At 32.2% G+C, this 9,099-nt stretch overlaps 1 protein-coding gene across 2 annotated transcripts in view; it reads left to right on the forward strand.

The window, feature by feature from the left end:
- Nucleotides 1-2,509: 2,509 nt before the first annotated feature.
- Nucleotides 2,510-9,099, forward strand: part of LOC107440728 (phosphoserine phosphatase) — a 25,977-nt gene continuing 19,387 nt past the window's right edge. The window contains exon 1 of one of the 2 annotated variants that reach the window (XM_071177165.1): nucleotides 2,510-2,785. The gene's annotated coding sequence lies outside the window, so the exon portion shown is untranslated. Of the gene's footprint in view, nucleotides 2,786-6,326; nucleotides 6,390-9,099 lie in introns of those variants that run through there. The other variant, XM_071177164.1, reaches the window with a different exon arrangement.

Raw genomic sequence — 9,099 nt, forward strand, 5'->3', positions numbered from 1 at the left:
TAATAGAAATTTTACACTTTGAGATTTGATTATTTTTACAACATAATTTAAATATTACTATCTTCAGCCTTGAAATAATATATTAAGATTTCAAAATAATCTTATAGTAATAATGAAATTAAGATTTTTAAAAAAAATCAAATCCCAACTTTTGATAAAGATATATCAGATAATCACATTTTTACAGCAGGATTACCAAAAAAAAAAAAAAATTGTGACTTAATTATTTCGCTAACCCTATTTAATATTGCTTCCTTGAATATTGAAACTGTGTGTTATTCTACAACTTAACAAAAGTATTATTCAACAAAATATGGAACCATAAAATGCTGTGAAATTACTCCACAACTTATTATATTAGTACTATGCGCAAAATAAAAAAGTGAACAAACTAAATAATTTTTGATCTGATGATTGGATTTTTTCGTACTAAGGTTCTATCTTAATGATTCGAGGATTTTACTTTTTTGTTGTTTCTAATGTCACTTCCCACACTAGCAAGCTTGCTTGGTGAAACCGAGCAAATTTAAGGCAGAGGGTGCGTTTCTTGTTTCTCAGTGGTGCCATCTACAGCCAAGAATTCGTCTTCAGTCGCAAACGCGTCACACCCGTTTATAGGGCGAACCCATTCATACATCCATTCATTCATCCACAGATCGTAATTTTTTGACCTGGATCAGAGAACGATCGATCTCCAATTCAGTACCCCCAGAGGTTTTGATTTGTTATGGGAACATGGAGGACTTTGAGACTCGACAGATTTAACATGCATCAGTCACCATTTACTACACGGAGTCTTCGGCCTGCGGTGTTCGTACCCACGAACTCTCGGACATGGATCCAGCGCCCTACCGACCAGGCTATCCCGGCCTGGACTTTACTATAAATATGCAAATTAATAGTGCAGATGATATGTTAAGTTACGAAATCCAACACATAAACGTACTTCCTGTGAATAAACATACCTTCTTTTCGACGAAAGTTAGGATTCCTTAATTTCACTTCTAGTGTATTTCGCTGTAACTCGAAATCTTTTTAAGCCAATCGAAAAATGTTTGTACACCATTATGAATTTCGTTAATCCAATATCATTTTCATGTAAAAAAATATTTTTTAATAATAATCTATTAGTTTTTAATTAATTTTTTAATGACAGTCTCAAAATGTTGAAAAGTGAGGTATACAAGTTTTCGCATCCTTATAAAGAATGTAATTTTAAAAGATAAAATACGAATTTTGGGCAAAATCTGTTTTTTATACTTTTATTTATTTATTTATTCTTTCATCATACGCTTTTCAAATGCATGATTTTAATTTTTTTGATCAACTATTCTGAACTCAAACGTATGATTCTGAAACTTTCGATTTCAATATTTTTAACCAATTACTCTGAACACAAACTAAGATTCTGAAACATTTGGTTTTAATATTTTTGACCAACTACTCTGAACACAAATTAAGATTCTAAACCGTTTGATTTCAATATTTTTGATCAACTACTCTGAACACAAACTAAGATTCTGAAACATTTGGTTTTAATATTTTTGATCAATTACTCCACAAACTAAGATTCTGAAACGTTTGATATTAATATTTTTGACCATCTGCTCTGAATACAAACGTGCGATTCTGAAACGTTTGATATTAATATTTTTGACCAACTACTCTGAACACAAATTGAGATTCTGAAACGCTTGATTTTAATATTTTTGACCAACTACTCTGAACAGAAATTAAGATTCTGAAACATTTGGTTTTAATATTTCTGATCAACTACTCCACAAACTAAGATTCTGAAACGTTTGATATTAATATTTTTGACCATCTGCTCTGAATACAAATTAAGATTCTGAAACGTTTGATTTAAATATTTTTGATCAACTACTCTGAACACAAATTAAGATTCTGAAACGTTTGATTTAAATATTTTTGACCAACTACTCTAAACACAAATTAAGATTCTGAAACGCTTGATTTCAATATTTTTGACCAACTACTCTGAACAGAAATTAAGATTCTGAAACATTTGGTTTTAATATTTTTGATCAACTACTCCACAAACTAAGATTCTGAAACGTTTGATATTAATATTTTTGACCATCTGCTCTGAATACAAACGTACGATTCTGAAACGTTTGATATTAATATTTTTTACCAACTACTCTGAACACAAATTAAGATTCTGAAACGTTTGATTTCAATATTTTTGATCAACTACTCTGAACACAAACTAAGATTCTGAAACATTTGGTTTTAATATTTTTGCCCACCGATTCTGAATACAAACGTACAGTTTCGAAACTTATTATTTAAATATTTTTGAAGTGTGTAACTTATTAAAATGAGTTGTAAGGTTGAAATATTAAAACTTCTTCCAAGGCATGGAAAAAAAAGCTTCAGGAAATACTGGTCTAAAAATATTCCACGTCAAATAAATAGTCGTCCTTGACTGTTCTCCAGAATCGTAGCTTCCTTTTCTCCCTGTTAAGGTGGAATGAGTAAATATTTAAAGAGTTTTAATGCACTTCTTAGAAATGCATATTTTATACACTTAAAAATATTGCAAAAATTTTCTGAACAAACTTCACAGATAATAAAAAAATGTAATAAAAATAACTTTAAAGTTGCTAAAATCATTTTTTTAACCACTTTGGCAAGATGCAGAGAAGACGAAGAGAAAAAATAAATAAATAAATGTCTCATCAGCAAATGTTTTTTTCTTCCCTCTCTTACGTGTAAGAATTTCTTACCAGATTTAATTTGGCTTTAAATATTCGCAGCCAAGGTAAGTGCAAAAATGACTCCTTCGATATTTCAGAATTTTCTTTTTATAGTTTTTGCTGTTGCATTTATTAATATTACGTTTTTTTTCTCAAAGCAAAATACATAACTTTTAAAACAACTTATGAAAAACATTGACGTGCTCGTGGAAAAAATATAAAACTTTGATATACAAATTTAATATATTTTAGTTTGAACTAATTTTATTTCTTTATAAAATCAACAAAAATATATTTTATTAATAAAAAAAAAAATTTTGTCTTCTATTTATTCGTTACTTTATTAAAGCTGAATTACAAAACTCAATAAAAATTAGTACTTTCGAAAAATTCACATAATCATACTTTATCAAAGCACTACACTTCGGATTTTGAGTATAATTTAATTTGAAACATAATGCTATAAAAAGAAATATGATTTTAAAATTTGTCTAACTACATAAACACAGTTCATGCAATTAAAGTTTCACTTAATTAAAGTTAATAACAGATGTACATTACGCGCATTATTGTACGCATAATTGTATTTTTTTTTCATCTTAAGAACACTGCATCTGATAATATAAGTTATTATGTCTTCAATTTAAACGTGTTTTTTTATTCGCTTGACAAGCAGTTGTTGTTTTTTTTCTCTTTGACCTTGAATTTCTTTCCTTTAAAGGCTTCGATGAACAGTAGTTACATAATAAAAATTGATTTTATTGCTGTCTATTTACTACGAAAGAAAAACAACATTTCCGGACGAAACCCATAACAACCGACTTTGTCATTTGACATTTCAATATCATATCTATCAACCTTTTTCAACAAACATTATTAAAGATAGAGAAATGAAATACTATCAATAATAATTTAAAATAGAATTTTTTTACTAGCAGTTTTCATGTAAATTCGAGTTATAAGCGTGAATGTAATGTTATAAAATGTTAAGAATAAGCTAATAAGGGAAAATCTTTTAGATGAGTTTGGTATTAATAAAAAAGAGTAAAAAGTGGGGGGAAAATCATTTCTTTAATTTTAAGGCGTTTTTTTAAAAAAAAACCATGACCAAAAACCAATAAAAAAATTACTTTATTTTATTTTATATTATATTATATCATATTATTTTATAACCAACCTTGAACAACCGCCCCGATTCTGAGTTTACGACTATCAATGTTCAACTCCGCAGCCTTTAATTTTGAACCCAATACCAGAAGACAAGGGAACTCCTGGATCTAGTATTGAAAGAAAATTGCGTTAGTGGAGGATTTATGGAACTAACCCGCATTTGCGTTACATGGAGAGGAAAACCACTACAACCTCCCATCTAGGTTAGCCTGAAGGCAAGAGGACTCTAACCCATCCGTCTACCACTGATGATATTTTACGTCAGCACTGTGGTTGGAGCGAGCCGGGTGCGCAACTCGTATCGACCCGTCGTCGCTGGAATTCGAACCCGGTTCACCTTATTGGATGATGAGAGCTCTATCCCCTGACCTGAGCCAGCACGGCTCAAGTAAATTTTTATTTTATAACCGTCGTTGAACAGCCGACCCAATTTCATGGGTTTACGACTACTTACGTTCAACTCCGTAGCCTTGTAATTTTGAACCAATCCAGAAGACAAGGAAACTCCTGGATCAATACCCCCAGAGGTATTGATTTGCTATGAGAACATGGAGGATTTTGCGACTCCGCAGCCCTGTAATTTTGTAAAGAATTCAGAAGACAAGGGAACTCCTGTATCAGGTAATGGGAGAAATTTGCCATCGTGGAGTAATTTTTGATGGAACTAATCAGCATTTGTGTTACATGGAGAGGAATACCACGAAAAGCTCCTGATGGCAAGGGGACTCTAACCCATGATCCGTCTACCATTGAGGATATTTTACATCGAAATTACTTGATTAAAACCTTCATTCATTTCAAAAATATACGAATTGGAAATAACAGCCTGGCAATTCATTCTCCTTAGGGAAGTCTTAAAAATGGGAGCCTGTTTTTGAACGCTTGAATCATGTCGGCTGTTTGTTTCAAATTTGTATGTTTTTGGATCGAATGAAGTTTTTAATCAATTAATATGTTATCGCTTCATTTTCTTGTTTATTCACTAAACAAGTTGTTTCGTAATCACATCCCTTAATATATAGTTTTCAAATCCTTGTCAACAAAAAAAAGTCCAAAACAATGTATGCAATATATGTATTTTAATACTTAAGTATAGAAAAAAAACTCGAACATCCCTGAGGATGATCCGAAGGAATGCCATCACAATTTTGATCTTCTGTGACGACGTAAAGTGCACGCGAAGTCGAGCACTTCACGGTAGAACAGTTTAACGAGGACCCATACCGCACACCCTCGGTCCCTGTGCAGACTGATCCAAGTGGTCACCCACCCGCACACTGACCGTAGCCTGTGATGCTTGACTTTGGTGATCTGCTGGGAACCGTGTCTTAACGATCAGTACACTGCGGGACTCGAATCTTTTTGTACAGTTTAACCTCGCTATAATGAATATTGGATATAGTGAACTCGATTATTGTTAACGTGTTTTTAGTTATTAAACTAATGTTATCTCATACGCTTAGAGTGAACAACTAAGAAATTAGCAGTTCGTTCACAGTGGACTAAAAAAAATTTTTCATAGGTATTCACATAAATGTTACAAAATGTTTAATGTATGTGATAAGTTCAAAATATACTGTTATTACTTTTAATTAAAAATGAAGTAATACAGATTAGAAATGAGTCATTTCGCTGAAATGAATAATGCGAGTGATTACAAAAACAGGTATATGGGGATAGTGAATCGGTTATCCTGAAATTTCGACTTTTAAATGCAATTTGTTTCAAAAATGACGCAAATAATAAAGATAAACAACTAGTAAGTCCAAAAATGATGAAAATTAAACAGATAAACGTTTAAAAAAAGACTCGTTATAGGATGAGAGCATCGTTATATGGAGAGTATTTTCAATGTTTGTTTTTTTTTAATTTTTTTTTTAAATCTAATTAAAAATTTCGTTATGGGAAGGAATTTGCTGTAAAGATACTATGCTATAGAGCGAAACTATATGCTTAGTTAATAATTCATAAAGTAAATTGTGTACTATTGCAATCACTATTTCAAACAATATTACTGAAATATGATAAAAATAAATTTATTTTTCCAAATATTCGGTATATACAGCGAACTCTCGTTTATAGTAGACTTATTGCTGGGTTCACAGACGCTTCACTATCAGATTTGTATTAAGATTACACGACATTTCTAAATTATCGTCTTAAAACTTAGAAGAAAACTCCAGAAAACGATAGAAAGATGTTAAAAACAAAACACTGTGATTGTGTTGAACAAGTTTCTCGCAACGCGAGTAAATATTTATTGCACGCGTTTCAAAACAGTTACATGCTGAAAATAATTATGACATTGAAATTCCGGGTTTGTAGATGAAGCATCTGATGAAATAAATCTTCGCGGCGATAATATATTAAAAGTGATTAGTTAAATATTCCATTTCCATAAGATAAAAACGATAACGCGTTGAGATCTTTTCTCCTCGGCAACAACTTCAAGAACTTTCTCAAGTCTTCGGCGACTGACATTCCAAACAAAGCTATCAGGTCATTAACGATAACATATATCTAAATTTTGATAAGAAGGATCTGTATTCTAAGTTAGGTAATAAATATGCCCAGACGAATCCTCTTCATGGAACTGGTTATAAGCCACTTTTACCAGATGTTGTGCTCTCATCTACGCCCATCTCTTTATTTTGCTGAATTTAATCAAGCACTTCACAAATTGAATGACGACAGTTATTTTGCGTAGATATCATCTTTAAATACCGATAGAATTTCTTAAAATAGAAAGATACTTCTATGGTTGAATCAAATTCAAGGAAAAAGTATGGGTTACTTTTTAACCCTAATATCCCGAGAACCTTTGGAGGAAAAACATTCGAAACGGCAATCCGATGAAAACGTTCTCGGGGAAACACTAAAAAAGTAACGAAAATATTTGAATTTAATGGAAATAAAAGTACCTTAAAAAGTACTAATGGAATGCTATGCTTAGTATTCATGAGGTTTTGTAGTAAGGCTAAGCTGTTAGAAATTTTGATGCGTGTTGGAAAAAAAATGTAGACAAATTTAAGAAAACCTTAGTAAGGCTGGACCTAGTCCAACATTATTATTGTACAAATTAACCCTTTTAAAATTTGATTACACTATGATATGGTTTACCCGTTTAAAAAATGTGATTCAATTATTAAGGTTGGGACGATTTTTGACGTTTGACTAAAATATTGGCACACTAATATTAAGTTAAAACGCTGTTTCTCAGTTCTATATTTTCAAATGGCGATATGATTCGAATTATGTATTAAGAAACTTAACTATTCCAAACTTTTTTTCAACTTTTTCTTTTTTTTATTTGTTCATAAATAAAAGTCCAGGAGGAATATTTTTTTTTAAAGTGCACATTAAAAATCACAAATTAATATTTAAGTCTAAAAAAAAAAAAAGGAAACAGGCCATTAGATTTATCATTATTGACGTCGCAAAGCGCAAAAGAGGCATTTTCCGATCATTGTAAGCATTTGTGTCAAAATCATTGAAACCTAATTTATTTAAGAAGTAGAACTGTTTTAGATATATGGTGACTGGTGTACGTTAAATCTGTTGGGTCACTAAGACCTCCATGCTACCAAAATTATACCTGCAGAGGAAGTGAATAGGGGATTAACCGTTCTCTGGTTCAGGATAAAATTTCAATCTGTAGATGAATGAATGAATGTATGAATGAGTCCGCTATTTAAACGGGTGTGACAGAATTCGAATTCTTAGACATAAATGGCGCCACTGGAGAGCAAGAACAAACGCACCCCTTCTGCCTTAATTGCCGACAACAACAACAACTATTTAACATTATTTTAATCCCCTCCTTGCCGCTATTGAACTTAATGGTGATTGATCAGAATTTCAAAATGTTTCTCATTCGCTTTTGCTTTAAATTTTAACTTGCGATCCTCAATATGCATTTTTTAGGTAATTCTTTCGAAGAATATTAAAACTGTACATTAGAGGTGGTTGTTAAGAAACACCTGTTTATACTATAGATTCCCTTTCCTTTCAAATGACTGCTTTCATCTCGAGAAACCACTGATTTTCTGAAGTTATTGAAGGAGCAGTGGTGCTTTAGTGGACAGAGTGCTCGCCTTCCAATGAGATGTCCCAAGTTCGAATCCCAGCGACGGCTGATCAATACGAATACTGTTCTGGTTCACACAAACCACAGTGGTATTTCCTCAGTGGTGAACGGATCATGAGTTAGAATCGCCTTACCATCGGGACAGCTGTGGGAGGTTCTCGTGGTCTTCCTCTCCATGCAATGCAAATGTGGGTTTGTTGCATCTACAAATTTTCGACGAAGACTAGTTTGTCTCAATATTTAGTTCAGGAGACTCCTTGTCTTCTGAGTTACATTAAAAAGTCTTACATGGATGCCGCAAACACAAAAACGGGTCATTAAATAGAGTAAAAGTATTGAAGATTTCAAATGAAGGTTTAATGATAAAAAAAAATTATAATAATAATGTAATTGTTTTAAAAAATATCAAAGCGATAAAATGCATATTAGCATTAGCATGAAATATTCATCTGATAAAACGAAAGACAGATCTCTTTCATGATTCTTAGCTATAATTCTTTGATAAAATAAAAGTAGGAGAAAACAAATCTTCAGATTGCGTGTAGTGTACATGATGAAATATCAAGTAAGATGAGCTAAGTTTACAAAACTACTATGTATGAGCACGTGTTCATCTGTTTTATCTTCTTTTAATAATGATTCAGATTCCTCTCTGGTTGTTCCTCCTAGTTTTTTTATGCTGTTTTTTCTCCTTTGTTGTTTATTTGTGAAAACCAAATATTTTAAATTTATGCTATACATGCACTTTATTTGCAACCAATTTTGATAACATCGAAACAGCTGTGTCAGTTTAAAAATAAGTGGTTACAAATAAGTTTTCATCAGTCTTTTTTTTTAAAACCTGTTCTTTCATTTGTTCGTAGCTAATTCTATGACTCAGGTCCCGCAGTGGATGGGTCGTAAAGACGCGATTCCCAGTTGAAAACCGAAGTCTAGCATCACTGGCTGGGGTCAGCCAGTGGGTGGGGAACCACTTTGATCATCCTTCGTAATGACCGACGGTGCGCGGTATCGGTCCTCATTAAACTGTTCTACCGTAAAGTTCTCGACTGGCTCGAGTGCAGGTCGTCCAGCTACTAAAGCAGGGGAGCCATCCCCCCAACAGAGGATCAAAATCGCAAT

This window comes from Parasteatoda tepidariorum, chromosome 2 (assembly GCF_043381705.1).
Source record: "Parasteatoda tepidariorum isolate YZ-2023 chromosome 2, CAS_Ptep_4.0, whole genome shotgun sequence".
NCBI classification, from domain to species: Eukaryota; Metazoa; Arthropoda; class Arachnida; order Araneae; family Theridiidae; genus Parasteatoda; species Parasteatoda tepidariorum.